Below are 23,279 nucleotides of genomic sequence, written 5' to 3' on the forward strand. Positions count from 1 at the left end.
ACAATTTTCCAAAACATGAGCCAGGCCCTCAGCTCTCCAGAGTGGAGGGTTTTTTTGTTTGTTGTTTGTTTGTTTGTTTTAGCACTCTGTAATGTCTTAGATAGATAATATAATGAGAAAAAGGAGACTCATAGGTCTTGCTATAGCATCAAAAAGAGCTAGCAGTTGGCCAGGCAGACTGATTCTCTGATTTGCATGTTATCGAGAAGCCTCTGGCTTGCTGAAATTCTTCATAGAAACTCCAATGGCGATACATTTCAGATGTCACAGTTTTCACTAATAAAGAGATTGAGGAAATGTTCTCTGAGTAGATCACTCATTCACACAACAAATATTTACTGAGAGCTTGTTACAAGCAACGCACTGGCAAAAGCTACAATTCTTTATATCTTTTCAGGATTTGGGCTGTTTTTTATGTTGAGGATTTCTTTCTTTAACAAATATTTGTGGGATATCAGCTCTGTGTAAGACACTGTGCAGGGCGAGGTATGACTGGAGAAGCAGCATAGGGTCACGGCTAAGAATCCAGACTCTGGAGCCAGACTGCCTGGATTTTAGCCTCACCTGCTCTGAGTCTCGGTGGGAATGTTCCCTGGCAATGTTCCCTAACTTCCCTTGGCCTCTGTTTCTTTACCTCTAGCATGGGGGATAATAGTAGCCTCCAACAGATGATGGTTGTGAGGATTAAGTGAGTCAGTGTGTGTGAAGCTCTCAGACCAGGGTCTGGTGCATGATAGTGTGATTTAAGCATATGATACTATCATTCTGCTGAAACTCTTGAAGATGCTGTGCTCTCCCTGTATTTTTCACTTGTGTGACAATGTGTACATTACCTCCACAAGCATCCTTTTGATCCTCACCATGGTATGATCTGGAGCAAGTAGGTAAATCTGATCACACTCATTTTATAGTTGAAGAAATGAGATGCAGATTGGGTAAACGGCTTGCCCATGGCCACCTAGAGCCAAAGACCTCAACCCTAAGTACAATCCTTTTCCTGCTTGCCTTTTAGCATAGTAGCCATGTGACAAGTCTGCCCCACCCGGGGTGAGGGTGGGCCTGGTACTGGCTGTGGGCCAAGGGAACTGGGTTCATTACTGCTCTACTCAACAGCAGAGTGAAGAACCAACACGCTTCCCTCAGTGTTCTGTCTGAAGGATGAGGGAAGTTGTTTCACTGTGTCAGTCAAGAGACTGGGAGCTGGGGGTGTCCTTGACAGACCTGTTTCTGAGAACAATTCTTCTATTTATCTGGGGACCTTTGAGCCTAGTAAGAGAAACCAAGAGAAACAGAGCAGATGCTGAGCAGGGTGGATGTCGCCACACTCACGACTTCATACCTGTTGGTAGGGCGTTTGGCAACTTCTCTTGTGGGAGGAGTATTTTAAATATAACAAAGGGACAACTCAGGGCTTTGTTGCAGGGACCTTGGAAGATTCAAGGGACCCATCCAGAGGTCATGAGAACAGCTAAGGATTCTCTGAACACGTGAAGGAAAGTGAAAGAGGGACTCTGAAGACAAGATGGTGTCTGAACATGAAAGGAGTTTGGATTCCCTTAACTCTCAAATGCAGGAGGGGTTCCTGAGCTCCCTTACTGCTGGGCTCCAGAGGCTGTGGGTGGAAGCAGGTTAGATGAGGCTGACAGGAGGGGGAATGTCTCTGGGTTCTGAGGAGGGATGAGCCCAGAGCAGGATGTAACTGGAAGGGCAGAACTGAGTTTGGTGGGAGAACTTTGCAGGCAGCTCAATGGCCACAGGTTTGAGAGGCCTTGCTTCCCAGGACTCGGTGTGTGCAATGGAGTTCTGGAAAACCCAGGGGGCAGAACACAAAATCACGTGCCTCAACACTTCATACAGCATCAAGGGATGCCATGTGCGAGTGGGATGGCAGACCTAGAATGTCCAGAGCTGCATATCGGATGGAGATTTCCAGAGTATTTTCTGTCGAATTCTTTAACCTAACTATGTGTGATGTTTCATTTTTCTGTGTCAGTTTGGCTAGGCTACGGGACCCTGTTGTTTGGCCAAACACCCATCTAGATGTTGCTGCGAAGGTATTTTTAAGATGAGATTATCACTTCAGCCTTTGAGTAAAGCAGATTATCCTTGGTGATGTGGATGGGCCTCATCCAATCAGTTGAAGGCCTTAAGAGCAAAGACTGAGGTTTCCTGAAAAAGAAGCAATTCTACCTCAAGACTGCAACACAGAAACCCCAGCCGAGTTTCCTGCCTCTTGGCCTGCCCTGCCGACACCTAACATCAATACTTACCCGAATTTCCAGCCTGCGGAGTTTGGACTTGTCAGCCCCCATCAGAACATGAGCCAAACTGTCTTTCATATACATTGTACTTTAGTCAGGGAGACAGACAACCCAAAGTGCCATAAAGAAAACAAAGCCCAATGATAAGAGAGCCATGACTGGCTGCTGGTACCATCTCAAGAAGGTCGGTCAGGGAACGCCTCTTGAGGAAATGACATGTAACTGAGAACAAAAAGAGGACCCAGCTGTGTGAAGGCCAATGGGAAGAGCATTCCAGAAGGAAGAAGAGCAAGTGCAAAGGTCCTCTGGTAGGGATGGGCTTGGAGTGTTGGAAGAACAGAAGGGAGTCAGGTGGCAATGAGCTCCCAGAGGTGAACTGATCACTCACACAGGACCTTTCAGAAGGTAAGAAGTCTGATGTTATTCTTGCAGTGGAATAAGGGTAGTAACACTGATTGTTTCTCCATGCCGGGTGGGATTCTAGCTGCTCTCTGGATGTATCTTACCCCTCCAGCAACCATGCAAGTAGACATCATTATCCTCATTGTACCGACAAGGATATTTAGTAGAGAGGGAATGACTTCATCAGGGGGAAGCAGGGCAAACCCGTGGTGGGTCCAGGATAGAAACCAAATTCTGTGGTCTTCAGACCCCACGCTGTATTGAAATGTTCTCAGTCACCATCAGGAGTCACTGGACTCGGGGCCAACATTCCGGTGCTTTGTGGACGTGGTGAGTGAGTTCCCAGGATCGGGAGGGTCATGGCTCTTGTAGACTTTGAGCCTAGTGGTGGTTTAGGACCCTGGTCAGGGAGCACACTTGCATCATGACCTGTCAGCCCCTGGAAGTCATCCCCTGCTTTCCTTTCCCTGAGTCGAATTTGAACTTGCGTGAGGAGGACGGACGGGATGTTTCGGGGTGGGGGTGGTGTGGGGTGGGGGGAAGAGAACGGGGAGGGGCTGGTCTGCAAGGCAAGCATGTAGGGGAAGGGCAAGAAAGAAAGGAGAAGGAGCAAAGCTGGGCAGGCAGGCTGCGGTCTGGCTTCAAAACCCCGTTGCTTCTCTGATTGATACTTTTCAATTATTCCTTCCCATTTCACTGACATTTGAAATGTTATTTTTTTTTCGGAGCGATAACTTCAAATGCTTAAGTTCCCACAGTCCTGGTAGCCCTGTTTAGCTGTAGTGGTAAATTGCTTCCTTGTACAACATAATGGCATTGACAGCCTTTTGCTAGGGAAATGAGTTCTCCAGTGGGACATGCCGATGATAAGACGTCCAGTTTTGAAATTGTATTTCTCTGTATCAGAATTAAATCTGGACTTTATATTTCTGGGCTGCCATGCTCAGGAGCTGGCCCCTAAACACTAACCCCGAGACTGACAAGCAATGCTTACATAGGGACTCTTCTGCTTAAATTGGATCTGTGCTTTTATGCTCTCTCCTATTATTAGCTATTAAAATCTCTCAAACGGCACCCCCCTCAACACCCCTTCTTTCTTCTTCTTCTTCTTCATCATCGTGGTCTTCCCCCCCTTTTTAAATAGTGATAGGGTTTTCCAAACCCGAAACTCAGACAACTGCAGAGTGGGGCAGAAGAGGATTTCTCATCTCTGAGGCAATAATTCCCATCCAGAGGCTGAAAGGTGTAAAATTAACGCAAACTTAGTAAAATGTGGTATTGATTTTCTGTGATTCATAGGGGGACCTGCTTTTCATTACAATAGGGGGTCAGGGCTGAGCATATAATACGGGGAAGCTGAAAGGCTTTTGTGTGAATGACTCTTTGCAGATGGAAAAGGGGGGTCCTCTTCGGATGCTGTCTATAAAGTCAGCTCATTCTTTCCCTTCCTTTCTGGTTGTTACCTGCAGGCCTGTCTGCTCCCCCCCAAAACCCCGAGTCCTCCCCCAGGACAGGAACAGTTCAAGACCAAAGCAAAGTGTCCCCTGCCCACCCCCCCCCCCCCGCTTTTCATCTGCGAGTGTTCTTGACCATGTCCTGGTGTGTTTGCCTGCTTAATGCTCTTATTAACGTGCATCACCCAGCTGAATAAAGGTGGTGGCCTGGAGAGTATCAGCATATGCAGTTTCATTTTAATCTGAGCATTAATTTCTCTCTTAAAATAATAATAAAGAAAGCACAAAATAATCAGCTGTGTCCGGGTAACGATTTTTTTCCTCTGCTTTCGTTCTGTTAAGATCCAAGAGCTTTCTCTTGATCCCTTGACCCCCTATTTTGAAATTATTTGGGTTCCTGGCTGCCTCTTCTTCCTGGAAGACTTCATTATTTGGCATTTGAATTGGGGAGGGGGGTGGTCTTGAGAAATCTAAATATCCTCCTTGAATCTGGTTTAATGTTGTTGAGATCCTATCACCCGGCAGGCAAGGGCAGGCAACATGGGGTTGTTCTCATGGAAATGATGGTCAAGGTTACAGAACCTGGAAAAGCAACCAAGGGAGCTGGAGCCTCAGGAGCAGCTGCTCAGTGCTGACCTTGAACTGGCTTCCTGCTGAGAGGTGGGGGCAGCACAGTGTCGGGGAGTCCCCTCAGCCCCAGTCCAGGGTGCAGGTTCCTTCAGAAGCGGCTCCTGCCCACTTGGAGGCGTGTGCATCCCCTTCTGCAGGGTGTGGAGGAGATGCTCCAATTCGACCAGAATGTAACTTTATAGCTTGTGTTTCCTAAATGTCATTAATAATCAGGAACGTTGAATACAGAAGGGCAAGTTAAATCCTGTCATTGAAACAGCAAACAGCTTTAGTCAAATGTATTGGCAAAGGATTAAAAATGCATCAAGCATGTATTTGTCTTCTCTATGGGAAGCCCTTATTAATAGTCTGAAGAGTGGAAAGCTTTGCCCTTATACAATCAGCACTGTAGTCGTTTCTTTAAAAATATGTTTTAATGTGTGAAATTGCAGGATGCCAACGTTGCCATTAAAACCCCTCTCCAGTTCCAATAATTTCTCCACTTACATTCCTTCCCCTTCCCCTCCCCCCACTTAAAAAAAATTCTCCTTCTTCCAAAGCATATTTCCAAGTGGTCGGAGCAGGAATGCAGGGTTACCAGGAAGGCAAACACAAACCTCTTGTCTCTAGTTCTGCTGGCTGTGGCCATAGAGGGGGGCAGTCCTGCTGCTCCTGGGGGAACCTGTTCACTAGCCAAGTGCAAGAACACATTCTTTCTGGGGAATTAAGACTGCAGTGTTTGTAGCAGAAAGAGCACGATCTAGTCTCAACTCTGTCTTGTCATTACTTGGGTACCTACTGCATACCAGAAAGTGTGTATGTGATGGTTCTGCTTATTTCTCACAACTCTGGTATTGATGTGGTTCACAGAGGTGAAACAGCATGCCCAAGGTCAAGAGTGAACATGGATCAGAGCCCAGCTTTGGTCTATTTGATGTCTCAGCTGTTTTTCTTTCCTTCATTCCCTCACTCTCTCCCACCTTCCTTCCTCCCTTTTTCCCTCTCTCTCTCCCTCTCTCCCTTCTTTTCTTCCTTCTCTCCTTCCTTCCTCCCTCCCTCCCTCCCTCCCTCCCTCCCTCCCTTCCTTCCTTCCTTCCTTCCTTCCTTCCTTCCTTCCTTCCTTCCCTCTTTCCTTCCTGTTGTGGCTCAGTCTAGTTATTCAATAGACATTTTCTGAGCACCTATTTTGGCTAGGGTCCAAATGAGTGAGATGCAGGATCTGCCTTCAGAGACCCAACTTCTTTGCCATGCACCCAACCCCAGGAGCCCTGTGGCTGGCTGTGGGTCTCCACTTTCCATCCTTTTCCAGACCTCCATGCTCCAACATCATGACCTGTGGAGAAATGGGAAGTGTGTGTGAGAAAATCACCCCTCACTCCTGTCTTTCTTGAATTTCTACCAATTCCCAGGGCAATGGGTGACAACCACAACAGTTTAGCTTTCCTTCTCCTGGCTCCTTCTGCCTTGTGTTTTAGATTTAGGGCTCATGTGCCATATTGTCAACACTCCTGCTCATGGACTACTATTGTCACACTCACACACACTCATGGAAAAAAAAAAAATCAATGCAATTTGAATTTCTCTTCCCCAGCCCAGTCTTTGGTAAATTGTTGTGGAGAGCTATTGATCTCTTATTGCAATGTGATTTTTAAACGGCACTAAGGTAAACATAGTCTTATTGTGTTCATTTTACTGGATAACACTTATCTAGACAAAAGGAGACACGAAGCAGCCGGGGCTCCTCAGCTTACCTCCAGGAAAGATACAGTGAATCACCTCCAATAAAAACAAAGCAAAACAAAAAGCTCTCCATGCTGAACGGAACGGGAAATTGCTCTCTTGTCACTAATTTTGATTGAATTGAGTCGGCAATCTTTGAACTGGTTCACTGATACAACAATAGAAAACATTTAACTATTTCTTACACTTTCATACATAGAACATGGGTTTTCAGAGCGAAGGATGTGTGTGTTTGAGGCTCAGACCCACACAGATGACAGATTGCCTGGGACTTGGATCCTGGGACTTGGTGAAGTGAGATGCTATCCGGGGGAGTGCCCAGTGGCCACTGGAGGCGCAGACTTGGCCCTTGCCCACTGGGGGAGATTGGGGCCCAGAGTTAGTGATGTTAATGACCATGAGAGCTGACATTCATTGAGGGCTTTCTGTGCATCATTATACGTACCATGTCATTAAATCCTCACGACATCACCATGTTGGCTCTGCATTAATGACCCCCGTGTCTTACAGGTGGCCAGACCTGCTTAAGGACCAGTCCTGGGTCAGAAGAGCTCTGGACTAGGAAGCAGGAAACTTCTATTCCAGCTGTGGCTTCACCAATGGACTTGCCTCCAATTCCTAGCATCTACTTACCAAAATCTAAGTTAGTCAGGGTTCTCCAGAGAAACAGAAACAATAGGATGAACCAATATATATACCGGGTAGGCTAGCAGGCTGCAGGCCCAGGGAAGAATTCATGTAGCAGCTCAAGTCTGAAGGCCATCTGCTGGCAGAATTCCTTCTTGCTCAGGGGAGTTCAGTCTTTTAGCTTTTAAAGGCCTTCAACTGATTATATGTGGCCCACCTACATTATGAAGGACAATTCTGCTTTACTCCAAGTCTACTGACTTAAGTACTAATCCCATCTAAAAAGGTACCTTCACAACAACAGCTAGACTGGTAGTGGGCCAAATCTCCGGGTACCATGGCCAAGCCATAAAATTAACATATAAAATTAACCATCCCACATGGTTTTTTCTGAATGTTGGTCTCCTCTTTCATAAAGTGGGGAAAGAACCCCCAACCCCACTGCCTGGCAGTGACAGTTCAATGACCCCATGCTTGTGAGACACCCCACACTCAGTAAACGCAAGCTGCCTCCCCCTTCCCTCCTGGGATCCCTCTTTCCCTGACAACAGTATTGGCCAGCTTTGTCTGTGAAGGCAGAGGGTAAATACTGTAAGCTTTGTGGGCCATTACGGCCTCTGCCCCAACTGTTCAACCCTGTCCTCGCAGTGTGACAGCAACCACCGATAAGACCTGGACAAGTGGGCGTGGCCATTCACCACCAAAACTTTCTTGCTAGCAACTGAAATGTGAATTTCATGTAATTTTCATGAATCATAAAATCCTGTTCAACCATTAAAAAATGTGCAACAACTCTCGGCTCACGGGCCATACCAAAGTAATGGGAGGCCGAATGGGGCCCATGGGCCCTGGTTTGCCAAGCCCTCTACTGGACTCTGAGCCCCTCGAGGGCAGGCACCAGGAATATTTTGCTCTGCCCGGGATCCCCAGCACATTTCCTGTGCAGAGCAGCTATGCAACAAATAAACAGGATATATCCTGTGTTATGGAGATTACAATCCTTGATCTGTCTACCCCTTAGGGTTGCGGGGTCGGGGGGTTGACACAGTGTCAGCCCTGGCTGTTGGCTTCTGCCAGCTTTCGTCACCTCTTGGTTCTTTAAGGGGACCCGCTGACGTTCTTCACGGCGACGATCATGGAATGGCCAATAAAAAGGGAAGAAACCGATGTTCTAAAACCCATTTAGTTGAGTTATTCATTTATTCACTTATTAATTTATTAACAATTTCACGCCCCCTCCCCCCAAGACGCAGCAAAGGCAAACTTTGTTCTTCCCGGTTCCCCGGGGAGCCTTCATTTTGGGGGTGGCCTGAGGTGAGACCAGCGAACTAGGCGGTGTAGTCTATTAAAGCACAGCTGTTCGTCAATTAGGACTCAGAAATGAGTCCCGCTGTTTTACGGTGGCGTGATGTGCCTCGTGTTGTCAGCAGGCACCACGAGACGGGACTGCGGCTCCCATTTCTTTCCTTCCAGTTCCTGCAGATGCCGGCCCGGAGGGCACCGGGTTCCCAAGCTCCCCTCCACTGGCCTCAGCTCTGCCTTGCCCAGCGCCAACCACAGCCAGGGGGCACCGCCGCCTCCCCATGAAGTCCAAAAACTGATCCGCACCCGGAGGGTGGGGGGAAGCCAAAGTCACCGTGGGTCCCCCACAGATGCAGCTTGAATAGTACAATGTCCTTGATTTGACCCAAATGAGGCTTCCACTGGGATCCCTTATGTTCTGAGCAGCCTCCCCTGGTGCCCCCTGCAAAGAGGAGGTCGGCTGTGGATCCAGAAAATCTAAGCTTTAAATACCATTTATACCCATTCCCGGTTCCTACCACAAATTAAAGAGAACGTCAGAGAGAGTACTGATTATCATCAAACAAAGAGTTCTCGATCTCTTAGTGCAAGTCCAGCTTATTTTTACTTCTGTAATATTTAGAATAATATTTTCTAAGGTCATGTGCGAGTTGGCCCCACCTACCTGTCAACAACAGCTCATGCCAAGATACCCCAGGGCCTTTGCACTATCTTCTTTGCCTTCTTTGGTCTTCCCTTAAAGGTCACCTCTTCTGAGAGACCTGCCCAGGTCATGCTATCTCAAGGGATTCTCACTCTAATCACATCGTCCTGTTTATTTGCACAATTTGTGATTCTTTGGTTTGTCCCCTCCTCTGCATCCTGTCACCCTCTGCTTTCATGTAAACTCCATAGAAGCTTGGCACAAATATAGGAGCTCAATAAATCTTTGTTGACCATGTGAGTGGAATGTGTGACTGGAGAATGAGCATCCCAGTCTGGGGACTGCCCTGGAATGGGGATCAGAGCTCTGGGATTAAAGACATGGTCACTGTGGTCTAGGGCCAGTCACTTAGCCTTTGGGCATTGGTCTCTACGGCTGAGGAACAAGGACAATGTTAGAACCTTTCCCTTTAGGAGCACTGGGGCAGTTAAATGTTGCAAAGGTTATGAACTATCAATCACGATACACATCTTAGTCACTGGGGACGCTGCCTGCTTCTGGAAGGCAGGGGCGGAGGGAGACTCAGCTTTGTCCCTGTACCTCCTGTTAGAATCCCTGTTCACTTTCCATAATAACTGTTGAATAGAAGGAGGGTGTGGGCCCATCTAAGCCAGCACTAAGGAATTGAGAATGAAAGAATCATTTGCTGGAAGAGAGATTGTCTGGTTTCCCCAGTGCTGTGGACTGAATTGTGTCCCCACAAAATTCATATGCTGGGATGCTAACCCCTAGTATCTCAAGAATGGGACTGTGTTTGGAGACAGGGCCCTTAAAGGGTGATTCATATGGGGCAGGCCTTAATCTGACGGGTGTCCTTGCAGGGGAGGAGAAGGTGGCCATCTGTAAGCCAAGGAGAGAGGCTTCAGGAGAAACCAGTCCTGGCTTCCCCTTGATCTCTGGGGTCCAGGCTCTAGAACTGCGAGAATAAATTTCTGCTGTGTGAGCCCCCCAGTCTGTGGTGCTTCACCATGGCAGCCCCTGACAGCCCCTTTCCAGCAGTAACACAGCTCGGGTTGATGGAAACCTGACCTCGTTCAAGGCACCACGAGAAATGCATTATAGCAAAGATCTCATGGCATGTCCTGGCAACTTGGAAAGGCGGTCCTTATCACCCCCAGTTGCAAGATGTAGGAACTGAGGCAGAGAGGGAATAAAGTGGCCATGCCCGAGCAGCACGGCAGTTAAGGGGAGAGGCTCCGAGAAAGACCTCCAGGTCTATAGCTTGGCTCCATCCTTTGCTAGCCGTGGGGTCTGTCTTTTAACAGGGCGAGTAACAGTGGTGCCCAGTGCTTAGAGCAGGTGAGTGGCTTCCAGGAGAGAATGCGCTCCAAGGGCTTTCTTAGCACAGCAAGCGGCATGGGATGAGCTCTTAACTCGTGGGCACTGTTCATAACTCTTGCACCAGGTTGCCCAGACTTGAGACCTGCCCTCTTCCTCTCTCCCTGGCCCCGGGGATGGAGGCTCTGGGCTGGATGAGCCGCAGGCCCTGCAACCTGGTGCATGGCCCACTGAAGGGGAGCTGGCCTCCAGCAGCAAATCTGGTGGTTTGAACCCCTCTCGGAGCCCTTGGGACCACGGCTGAGCCTTTCAAGGACCTTCTCCTCTACCTCTGCTGCCGTAGAACAAATAAGAAGCCTGCTGGGGCAGCCAGTCACCTCCTTAATTAAGCAATACAAATGTCGAAAAGGTGTGAAAGCAAGACTCCGTGTGCATAATCTAGCTCAGGAGATCAAGAACAAATCTTAGGTTGCGATGTGAATCTTTTTTTTTTTTTTTTGGTTGTGATGAAATTATTGAGCTCCCTGAGAACTGGCAAGACGTTAAAACAGCAAATAATGGTGATTCCTAACCACATCTGCAGACACATGAGGGTCCTGAAGCGTTTTGGAACCCAGTCACTCCCTTGTCCTGGCCTCCAGTGCATGTGCCACCTCTCGACTGTGCAGCTCTAGGAGAATTTCCTTAACCTCTCGGTGTCTCAGTTATCGTGTCTGTATAATGGGATTTGGAATAGAACCTATTTCCTGGGTGGTTGGACAGACCAAGAGATGTAATACACAGAAAGCACTCAGCACAGCGTCTGCTCAAGAACCAAGAGCTATGGTCTGGTAGTTCTTACGGTTATCATTATGTTAATTCTCCATTATGCCCTCCACCTACTCCTGCCCCCTTAACTTGGACCACCCCAGCCCCCCCCCCCCCGATTTCTCCCCATCTGGCACCTGGCTCTATGGACTCCGTTCTTGCACTGACCCTTGCTCTTTGTGCAATGCCTGTTCTCATCTCCGCCTGGCAGAGATGAGTAGACAGAATCTGTGGTCTGGTGGACTAGTTAGTAGTCATCCCCCAACCTCCAGCTATTATGACCTGCTCTGTGGAGCCTCTCCTGAGTGTTTGCAGCTTCTGTAGCTTGTCTCATGTGGCTCTCCTAAAGCCTTGTAAGGGGAGTCCTCTTCCCTGTTTTATACATTGGGAAACTAAGGCCCACAGAGATTGATTTGTCCAAGGCCACAAACCTTCCAGGTCACAGGTTTCAAACCTAGGGCTCTGTGGCCTCCAGGCTGCCCTGATTTACCCCATGTCTCTCCCCACACCTGTCATGTTGTATTCAAATTCCTTGTGTAGTGGTCATTGACCCAACCACGTACTGAATCTTTGCGGTGGGCACAAGTCTATCCATCCCTGTATCCCTGGCATCTAGCATGACACCTGGCACAGACAGATGCTTGATAAATCCGTGGTGAGTGAGTGAAGGGAAGAATAAATTGCGCACGCATGTAACAAAGGGGTTAGATGTGAAGGAAGCTCGAAGCTCTCCCATGACTCCCAAAACTCTCAGTTGCATCATTCACGGAAATTTCTTCCTGTCAAAATCATGTTAGGAAAATATGGCAGCAGGTAATATTGTGCGATTGTTGATGTAATTTGCAATTGCCATAGTTTCTTACTGAGACATGAACTTAAACATCACAGCGGTTGGTCAAATATGTGTATCCAGAGAATTCTAGGTGGGTCTCAGAGTGGACCAACCTGAATAGCATGTTGGCCCCCGGGGGGAGCTATTGAAACAGAAAAGGTGGGAGGGCAGAGCAGACCTGTGCCTGCTCCGCCTCAGTTGCCTGTTGGTCCCAAAACTTTCATCAAGTCGCTGGGCCTCGGTTTCTGCATCCGTGAAATGGGGACAATGTAAAATGGGGCTGTGTGTGGTCAGAGCCGTGGCTGCGTCATGGAGAACCCAATGTGAGTCAGTCTCCTCTTCCTCCCTTTGCAATTTATGAGCTAGAGTTCAGTTTCCCCACTCAGACAGTTCAGGCACCGTTAGTCCATCTTTCAACCCCATACTTTGTCTGGTGCCATCTGTGACAGCATCAGTAAGCACTTATTGAACATCTGCCTTGTGGCATTTGCCATGCCTCATGCCCCAGACAACCCTGGTCAAGGCTCCAGGATTGGTACGGATGACAGGGGCTCTTGGAGCTCACAGGGCAGTGCCATCCCTTCTAGCTGGGGTTTGACTCGGCTGTGAAAGGCTGGGGACTCCAATGGGAAGAGAAGGAAAGGGTCAGTAATAGGGATGGGCAAACAGATGTCATGGGGGGGGTCCCAAGGAGAAGATGCAAGGCACAGGTGGGGGTCATCAGTAGACAGTGAGCTGGACTGGGGGCTCTGCATGAGAAGAGGAGGTGGTGGAGGGGCACCCTGCTGAGTAGCATGTGGCCAAGAAAGGGTCATGAAGTCCTTCCTTCCTCCCTGTTGTCTGCCCTTCCTTCCTCTGTCTTCTCTAATTCTCTCTCTCCCCCTACCAATTTCAGACAGATAGAGTTTAAGCTAAGGCTGAAGTTGGAGGATAAAAAAGACAGATCTCAGTGGGGTTCTATATGGGTGTGGGAAATAGAAGAGATCAAATCAGAAAAGGATTAAAATATCAGTACAGTTTCTAAATCCTGAAACTAAGTGCGAGTCTGTAAAGGACAAAAGAGAGAATACTCTATCCTCCTAACACCACCCATCTCCTGCTTCATTTCTGTTTCTGCCTTGGGATGGCTGTGACACAAGTGTAAATCCTAGCACTCAGCCGGTGAGCATCTGATTTCTCCCAGCTTTGGCTTAAAGGGAACAAGAATGCACTGTCTATCTATCTATCTATCTATCTATCTATCTATCTATCTATCTATCTATCATCTATCTATCTATCTATATTTTTCCATCCTCCATCTGTCCATTTGTCTGTCCATCCATCCATCACCTATCCATCCATCCATCATATGTCCATCCATCCATCTGTCCATCCATCCAACCATTCAACCATCCATCCATCCATCCGTCCGTCCATCCATCCGTCCATCCATCCATCCATCTTTTCGTCCGTCCGTCCATCCATCCATCCATCTGTCCATCTGTCTGTTCATCCATCCATCCATCCATCTGTTCATCCATCCATCCATCATCTGTCCATCTGTCCATTCATCCATCCATCCATCCATCCACCAAATATTAGTATGGTAGTAGAAAAGGAGCACGCAAGACAGACAAGGACAAGTAGTTATTGGTGTAGAGTTAATGAAGTCATATAGACTTGGGGATGAATTCTGTCTTCTAGTTACTGTTTTTCTGGGCAAGTCACCTCATTATTTAGAGGCAGCTTTGTTATCTGTAAACCAGGGCTGATGGAACCTGCCTTGCAAAGTTGTTACATGTCATCACCAAGTCACTTTCCCCAAGTGCTTCCCCTGGTGATGTGGATGGGAACCTCTTCTTATGAAGCTACGAAGCTACGGAAGGCAGGGCTTTGTAACAAAAGGGTTATTTGCATAGCTTTCCTGGTCAAGAACAGGGCAGGACTGCACTGGCCTTGATCCTTGGGAGTTAGAGATGAGATCCTGTGGAGAAGGTTCTCATTTTTCCTGAAGCCCTGGTTTCCTGGGGAGCTTCCTTCCACCAGAGGCCAGACTTGGCTTTGGGGCCAAGTGTGTGATGGCTGCCTGGGCGGGGGGGGCATGCAGAGCAGCAGGGTGGGGGGGCCAGTGAGCCCTCCAGGAGGGGTTTGTGTGGAGGCTATTCTCTACAGTGGTGGGGCACTCAGAGACAGGGCCCCATGCACATTATCTTCCAGCAGCCTGGGGGGCCCTTCACTTTGTTTTTCCAGATAAGGAATCTTAGTGGGCTGAGAAGAGCAAATAATGTGCCTGAGGTCACACCACCAGTGGGTGGATACCAGGTTGGCAGGAGGTTCAGAACTAGGAGGGCAGCCCTCAGCTCAGCTGACCCAGCCCCACCTCTATTCCGATTTCAGAGGGGAAACCTCTACCTTCAACCCTGACCTTCGGGATGGGTACATCCTGAACAAGAAAATGGCCAACAAGTGTTGGAGATTCACTCCGTCGGTCTGGCTAGGGTGTGGTCGGCAACACAGAGCTGCACGCCTGTGTGTCCTCAGGAACGGTCCTGGGACAGGGCAAGAGGGGCGAAGCATGAGGGACATGTATATGTGTATATATCACAACATGAGGGACAGTGAGCAGGTTGAAAAGGCTTCTTCCAGGAGGCCAAACATCTTCATTTTAAAGAACCAGGCTTCATTCTGAGGCAATTTATGCCTGACTTAGAATTTGGTCTGCAAAGTCCTTTATTTTATGAAAGGAGAGAGATCATAGGTGGTACTAGGGTTTTGTTTTAAAGTTTTGGCCAAAGGCTGGCAACTCTGTTGATTCTTCTGTCTTGTCTATCTAATCTGTCTATCTGTCAACCATCTATCTGTCTGTTTTCTATCATCTATCTATCTATCTATCTATCTATCTATCTATCTATCTATCATCTATCATCTATCTATCTTCTATCTATTATCTATCTATCTATCTATCTATCTATCTATCTATCTATCATCTATCTATCATCTATCTATCTTCTATCTATCTATTATCTATCTATCTATCTATCTATCTATCTATCTATCTATCTATCTATCATCTATGTATGTATGTATGTATGTATGTATGTATGTATGTATCTATCTATCTGTCATCTATCTCCTTACCTGTGTGTCTTTAATTTTAAAAGGTACTGCTCTGGGACACCCACAGATCTGGGCTCCACTGCTCTGTATATCATCCCAAGGAAGTTCTGTGAATTGGAAGCTCCCAGTGCCTTCCAGGGGGTACCGATCAGCCACACCTCAGGAAGCCCAGGAGGCCTTGCTGTCCTGCTCTGCTCCTTTCCTGCTGTGTGACAATGTGTAAGTGGCTGCCCCTCTCAGAGCCTCCTGGACTCACTGAGGCTGACGTGGAAGGGCCACTGTGAGGCCCGGGAATCAGAGAGTCAGCGGGCGAGGCGGGGCCTGGACTCACAGGGTGCCAAACATCCGGGCTTGACCCTGTTCACTCATTCATTCATCGGCTGACTTAACAAAGCCCACGGGCCATTTCCTATGGACAAGCACCTGCATGGGGGTGCAGACACGAACAGTCCAGCCTTCAGCTTTTCAGTCTAGCAGGGACCCCAATAAATACATAGCCGATCTGCTCCCTGGGTGGGGTGAAGAGGGAGGCTTCTGGGGCAGAGGGTGGCCCGCGGGGTGTTGCTGGAGCACAGGGAGCTGGAGTGGGGGAGCAGCATCTCACCCAGCCTGGGGGATGGGTGCTGGAGGGGCGCAGCCCAGCCGATGGGGAGGACCTTCTGGCTCCCAATGGGAGATGCTCAGGAGCCTGGGGGACAGATTCCCAGGGAGACCAGGAATTTAAACACCAGAGACAATGTGAATGTGAGATTTCTTGGAACAACAGACGGATGAGGGGCTTTTTTTTTAGAGCAGAACTGATGGGGAGGTCATGCCTCTCTGAGGGTCTCAGTAACAGAAGGTCTGAGTTCAGAAGGTCCCTCTCTGTGTATGGAGCTCAGAGTTGATTTCTTCTGATCTGCGCGACAGGCCCACAAGGTGGGTACCATTACCTCCAGCACAGAGGAGGACCTGGGGACTGGAACAGATGAGATGTCTTGCTCAAGACCAGCCGGCTGGTCAGCAGTGACGGGACCCCGGACTTTAGGTCTGGTCTACCAGCTCTTCGATGGTAGATAGTTCCTTGCAAATGCTCGGGACTCCACAGCTGCCCTTCCCATTTTCTCTCCCTGACATCGACTGGCTTTAGACAGATCGGTCAGCTAGTGTCCCATAACTCTAAGGAGACACTGACTTCTGTCTGGGGGCTCTGCCCTGTCTGTGGCCACCATGAAATGGGCAGCGGTCCTGGTGCCTCCCTCCCTCCCCAGTGGGTTGGAGCGGGCACCTTTCGAAAAATCATTTTAGAAGGTGCCTTGGGGAAAAATGGGACATGTTGACTCCCACAGTGTTTGAAAGGCCGGCATCTAGGGGAAATTCATTATTTATATTCTGCCGAGAAAGTCTGTGGTTATGTTTTTCTCCAGTGAAAACATTGGATAAAAAGCCCAACAAATCAGAAAGAAGAAACTTAACTTAAAAAAAGAAAAAGAAATAACATTTAGCCTCTGAAGTCGGACACAGATGAATTTTCCGGGTTAAATCTTTTGGAGCTAGGGAACGGACCACCCTCCCAGCCATCCCGTATAGACTTACAGTTAAATGAATATTGCCCTGTGTTAGTTTTGTTGTTGGGTGTACGGGATTTTTTTTTTTTTTAAGGATATAAATTCCAACCATGTTTTGTGTGAAGGGTCTCAGTGCATACTGACATTGTGAGTGTCAGCCCCAGATCACTTTAATCAGAGAGTGGATATGCATGATAAAACGGATAAGGGACTTTAATCAAAAAATCCGCTGGCCTGGAAACGTGACGCACTCCGCCAAACACACTTCATCCCACTTTTCTTGTGCCCCTGCCAAGATTCTATTTCATGAATATGCATTGGGCATGATATTACATTAAAATGTGACATTGGTGTATGGTGTGGAGGATTTAGAATCCCCCCCATCGATATGTATATATCTGTATACACACACGCACACACGTGTGTGCATAGATTCATACGTGTGTGTGTTTATTTATATATATATATATATATATACACACACACTTATATATATTCTTCTGCAAAGTTTTTGTCAATTGGACATTAACGTCCCAATGTGATTTTTTCTCCCCAAAGCTTATTTGGGAACTGAATATTGGATTTATAACCTGGATCATCCCAGTACGAAACTAATAGTGACAGTAGGCAAGGGCTTTATTTATACTCTACCCAGGGGTGCTCTATCCAGTTTCCAGCAAGGGTTACATCTTTCCATATAAAGGGCCCCTTTGTGAGAGAGAGCACAGGTGGGCGATTTTGTGGTTTGTTTCTACTTCAAGGCATTAATTCCAGCGTGGGGATTGCGGGAGCTGTGCGCTTCTCCCTGCTGCAGCCTCTCAGACGTGGGGGCAAAAGCCCGGGGTGAAAACTCACGTGGCTGCCTTCCCGAGGAGCAGCTCTGGGGCTCACTGTCTGTGCACGTTGGAGTTCCACGAGCTCTAGCTGATCGGCCCCCTTCAACACCCAACCCTCCTACCTGCTGGGTTTTTTCCTCCATCTAGACGGAGGCTGCAAATTTTGAGAATTTATTGGAAATAATATCATGCCATGCAAAGCAAACGCCTTGCACAGGAAAGGTTCTCTGTGCAGATGAGAGATGAATGTATCGTCAGATCTTGTTTGATATCTTGCGGAGTCTCTCCCGTGGAAAAATTCCGGGTGGCGTTCGGCAAGCACAGATTCATCTGCAGGAATCAGGGGCTGAATGGCTCCATAATGCTATTTGCATAGAAATGGGCTGGTGTTCTGACTCCGCACAGGGCTGGGTGTACCTCTGGCCTCTGGAGGGGGTGGGGGCCGTTGGTGGTGAGTAGCTAGTGCCGGAACCTAGCATACATTTTGGCCGTATAGACAATTGCCCACATGGTGGGATTTTTCTGGGCCCCAGGAGTCAGGAAACGGCTGTTCTTGCCCACACTGAAAATCTCTTTCACAAGGAACAGTTACGGAGATTGTGCGGTGGGTTGACTATTGTCCCCACATTCATGTTCATCTGGAATCTTAGAATGTGACCTTATTTCGAAGTAGGGTCTTTGCAGATGTAATTAGTTAAGGAGCTGGAAATGAGATTATTTTGGATTTGGGGGAGCCTTCGATCCAATGACTGGTGCGTGCATAAGAGCAGGATAGGACAGAGAGAGAGAGACAGGGCACGTGTGGGAGAGATGCGACCTCCTGGGGCCACCAGAAGCCAGAAGAGGCCAGGAAGCATCTCTTCTAGAGCCTTCGGAGGGAGCGTGGCCCAGGTGATACCTTGATTTTTGGACTTCTGGCCTCCGGAACTGTGTGGGAATGAATTTCTATTGTTCAAAGGCGCCTGGTTTGTGGATCTTTGTTAGGGCGGCCCCAGGAAATGAATGCAGGTCATATAGTAAAGGGTTACTGAAGACCCCCCACCCCCAAAGAAAACCCTACATGTCAATCCCCACTCCCCACTCCCCAGCAGCGTGGCCTCAACTGTGTTGATCTCATCTGCAAGTTGGAAGTCCAGCCCAGCTTTAGTGCTAGTGGGGTGAGCTCACAGGAGGAAGAAGATCAAGGTCGCTCAGTGTGGGAAACCAGCAGGGACCCGTGTGCCCAGAGAAGAGGTGGTGGTTCAGCATCTCCCCTCCATCACAAAACCGTGAGGCGGTGCCCACGGCTCAAAGCCTTGAGACTGTGGACTCAGACCCCATACGCAGCGCACGTGACTTAGCCCGTGTGAGCTCCCGGAGAGCTCGAGAGGGGTGAGCTCCGAATGTGAAGACTTTGCAGGAGCACAGACTGGCCACACAGTCACGGCTACTTGTCGGGTCAGTGTTGCTCTGCTCAGAAGTTTCTGGTACTGACTGTTCAGTACCTTCCTTTTTCTTTCCAGATCAGCGGCTTTTAAGGGCAAAGATTGTACCTGATGAAAACTTGAGGGAATGGTGGCGTCATCTTCAGTCAAAAAGTGTGGGGTCCTGAGAGTCCTGGAAGCAGAAGGGCCCTTGAGGATGACCACAGAGGGGTTCATGTCGACAGCATGGAGGGGCATTTTTGGCTGGATCACCCTTAGCAGGCCCCTTCATCTCTCTGAACCTCACTTTGATCCTTTGAAAAATGTGGGTAAAAATCGTAACCAGCATACAAGGCTGATAGGGAGACCAAATTAAATGAGCTAACTCATATGAACAGTCTATAAACTATGAAGCTCTGCATAAAATTGATGTTATTATCTTTTGGAAGTAATTTCTCCTCCCTCTCTCCCTTCTTTTGCCCTTCCTTCCTTCCTTCCTTCCTTCCTTCCTTCCTTCCTTCCTTCCTTCCTTCCTTCCTTCCTTCTTCTTTTTCAGCTCTGCTGATGTGGGGTCCCAGTAGCGTACTCCCTTTCTGGACAAAGGCATGCATAGCGTCTGGCTGGAGAAAGGCATCATTTGGGGCCAGGAGTCTTGGGAAAACTTCTTTGACAATTAACAGACACATATTGATTTCAGGGCACTTCGCCCACTGCCAACGTGTCCAAATTGCTTCTCTATAAAAACTAAAATCAGCAATCTTGGACCTTCTTTGGTCACTGATGGCTTCTGGTGACATCAGAATGACTGACAGACCAGTGGAGCCTGCACCCAGGGACCCCCAAGAGCAACGCCTGTGGGTCACATTCAAATACTGGAAGTCGCAAATTGCAGTTTGGGACCTGCTGGGATGAGAAGCAGGGCTCTTTGTGGTTGGGACTGAAGTCTGCAGAGATTCTCTCCTATTTGGCCCCTAAGTTGCTATTTCTTTTTTTTTTTTTAAAGATTTATTTATTTGAGAGAGAGAATGAGAGAGCACATGAGAGGGGGGAGGGTCAGAGGGAGAAGCAGACTCCCTGCTGAGCAGGGAGCCCAATGCAGGACTCGATCCAGGGACTCCAGGATCATGACCTGAGCCGAAGGCAGTCGCTCAACCAACTGAGCCACCCAGGCGCCCTAAGTTGCATTTCTTATGAGCTTCCACATCCTGAAATCAAGCAAGAGTATTGTGGTGTTTCAAAAGCTGGACTGCTGCTCCCAAGGGCTGTGATAGCCCAATGGGGAAGGGATGGTGTTTGGACCGTCAGCATAGATGAGGGCCAACTTGGACGGACAGCTGGCTGCGACGTTCTAGGCTCTGCTGCTCACAGCATGTGAGACCTTGCCACACCACACCCCACCCAGGGCCTCAGTCTTCCCATCCACAAGATGGGCCTAACCCCACATCATAGGAAATTTGTGAGGATCAGAAGAGACTCTTTATAAGCAAAATGCACCTTGAACAACTAGGGAGCCGTGGCAAATGCTGTTGTGTGTCTATATAACTCAGTTGCATATCCATTCCCTATAAAAATGGTGGTGTTTTCAGGAAGGTTCCTACGATCTTAAGTAACTAATTTTCTTGGAAAAACTCTGTGTGTTATAATTTTAGCTCAAAAGGCAAACTTGATTATGGGATGTGGGTGGTGATAGCTGGCAAACACCGATGTCACTGTGTCTACCTGTGGTTCCTGGCAGGCAAAAATGACCCTTGTGTTCAGGGTGTGACTCTCTGGTTCTTAACTTTAGGAATCATCCTGAGCATCATTCAGACGGGAAGATGCCTGAGCAAGATGGAGGCGGTTCTTCTCATTTATAGCCATCACCACGACTCAGATCCAAATCTCCGAACTCTGTAACCCAGGGGTCGGGGCAGGGAGAAGAACACTCCTCGTGCATTTCTGACATGCTCGGTGATAATGAATCCTTTTGCATTTGCTTATGTCATGTTGATGACTCACATTGGGTTATATCATGTCATGTTTCATTATTCTAGAATTCATAAGATGTAGTAGAATCCTGCAGGAATTTGGAAATTAGAAAAAAAAGTAAAACCCACAACCCCACACCTACAGTGTATTTTTCTTATCTGTTCCCCGTTGCGGTTTCAGTGAGAAGTCGAGAAATCTCCCCCTGTGACTTTGTGTTATTAATTAGGATGGTTGGTTATCTGCGAGAAGCAGATATTTCTAAGATATAGGCACACGGTATGGGAACAGGAGTATCTGGGGACTCACTCCACTTGAAGAAAGAGAACCATACTTGAAAGTTGCATTATGTGGTGAGGACAAATGCATCTAAAAATAACTCACTGGTCTGATTTTTTTCCCCCTTCCTATACAGTGGCTATATATTTTGTCTTTGGCTTTTCAATGTTTTAGGGTCCTTCAGACACAGGCATAATTTTGAGTTTCTTCTTTTTTTGCTGGCGCTGCTGAGCCATTTTTTAAAAAATTTATTTTATTGTGATAAGAACATTTAACTCGAGGTCCACAGATATTTAAGAGCACAGATATTTAAGAGACAGTGTTGCTGTCTACAGGTCCAGAGATCTCGGCCGATCTCTAGAACTTACTCATCTTGCGGAACTGCAGCTTTATACCTGTTGAACAACTCCCCTGTTCCCCCTCCCCACGTCCCTGGCCCCAGGCCACCACCATTCTATTCTTGGCTTCTATGATTGCCACTATTTTATATAGCCCACGTAAGTGGGGGCACGCCGTAGTTGTCCTGTGACCGGCTTCTTTCGCTCAGTGTCACGTCCTCAAGGCTCCTCCATGTTGCTGCATATCGCAGGATTTCCTTCCTGCACCGTGTGTCCACACCACCTCGCCTCTATGCATTCATACACCAGAGGACCCTCGGGCGGTTTCCACGTTTTGGTTGTTGTGCATGGCACTGCCATGAGCATGGGAGTGCGAGATCTTGATTTCAATTCTTTTAGATAAATACCCACAAGTGGGACTGCTGAAAGATACGGTAGTCCCCCTTTTAATACTTTGAGGAACCCCCATGCTTTTGCCCATAGCACCTGCAACCATTTCTCTAAAAAAAAAAACAACCCACCAGGTAGAGGTCTTTGCCTCTGCAGTGCTTAGCAGAGAGTTTGGGTTGGACACCAGTAAGAAGTAAAGAAAATGACCACCTCCCCCCCCGCAAAAGGCTCTACTGTAATGTAGGAATAACCAGTCCACTAGTGTAAAAGAGATGATGTTGCTGGTCTGGGTGGGTTTCAGGAAGAGAACATAGTAGAGTTAGGTTGCACCCTAACTTCTGCCCCCTCACGTCGGGATGGGCAAGTCCGACTCCCTGGAGGGATCAGGGAGCTGTGATTGCTGTTCCCTGTCAGGCTGCTTGAGGTTATGCTGCTGGAACATCTGTGTGTTGTGGTTTCTGGATGGGGTACACCTCTTCGCAGGATGCTGGAAGGCCAGGACCCCACAGCACGCGCCGTCTGCCCGCTCCCGCGTCCCTCCTCCCTGGGGGGGGTTTGGTGGAGGAAGCGTGTACACGGGAGCCATCACCAAGATGGCGGGCACTGCTACCCCTGTGGTGTGGGCTGTCGGAGAAAGCAGTGGGACCCTGCAGGTGAGGTGCACGATCTTCGTTCCCCACTACCCTTGGCAAGTCTGAGATGGCAGTGTCCCCCCAGAGGCCTGCCTGTCTCACCCACCCCAGTGCAGGTAAGGAGGGTTGGAATGGGGTCTGGTCTGTGCCAGAGGAAAGGCTGACCTTTACGACAGAGCAACCCTACCCACTGGTGGCATTTGGACAGGAATGTCCTGTGGTCTGACTCATCAAATCAGACATCTCTCTTTCTTTGAGGCCTGGAGGGGCTCTGCAGAAGGGACAAGAGAAGGAGGTGGCATTAAGACGGCAGAAATTTCCTTTCTAACATTGTTGGTATGGTCACCAGATTTAGCAAATAAAACTATGGAATGCCTGGTGAAATTTGAATTGGAGACATGTTTACTGGGGGCATATTTATATTAAAAAAATTATTTGTTGCTTATCTGAAATTCAGATCTAACTGGCTGCTATGGACTGAATTGTGCTCTCTCCCCACCATTTCATATGCTGAAGCCAGACCCCCAAATGTGATGGTGTTTGGATGTAGAGCCTTTAAGACATAATTAGGTTTAGATGAGGCCTTGAGAGTGGGACACTCATGATGGGACTAGTGCCCCCTCTCCCCACCATGTGAGGACACAGAGAGAAGGTGGCCAGGAAAAGTGCCCTTGCTAGAAAATGACCATGCCAGCATTCTGATCTTGGACTTCTAGCCTCTAAAATGGAGAAAATGAGTGTCTGTTGTGTAAGGCACCCAATCTAGGGCCTTTTGTTA

Source organism: Halichoerus grypus, chromosome 8 (assembly GCF_964656455.1).
Source record: "Halichoerus grypus chromosome 8, mHalGry1.hap1.1, whole genome shotgun sequence".
Taxonomy (NCBI): Eukaryota; Metazoa; Chordata; class Mammalia; order Carnivora; family Phocidae; genus Halichoerus; species Halichoerus grypus.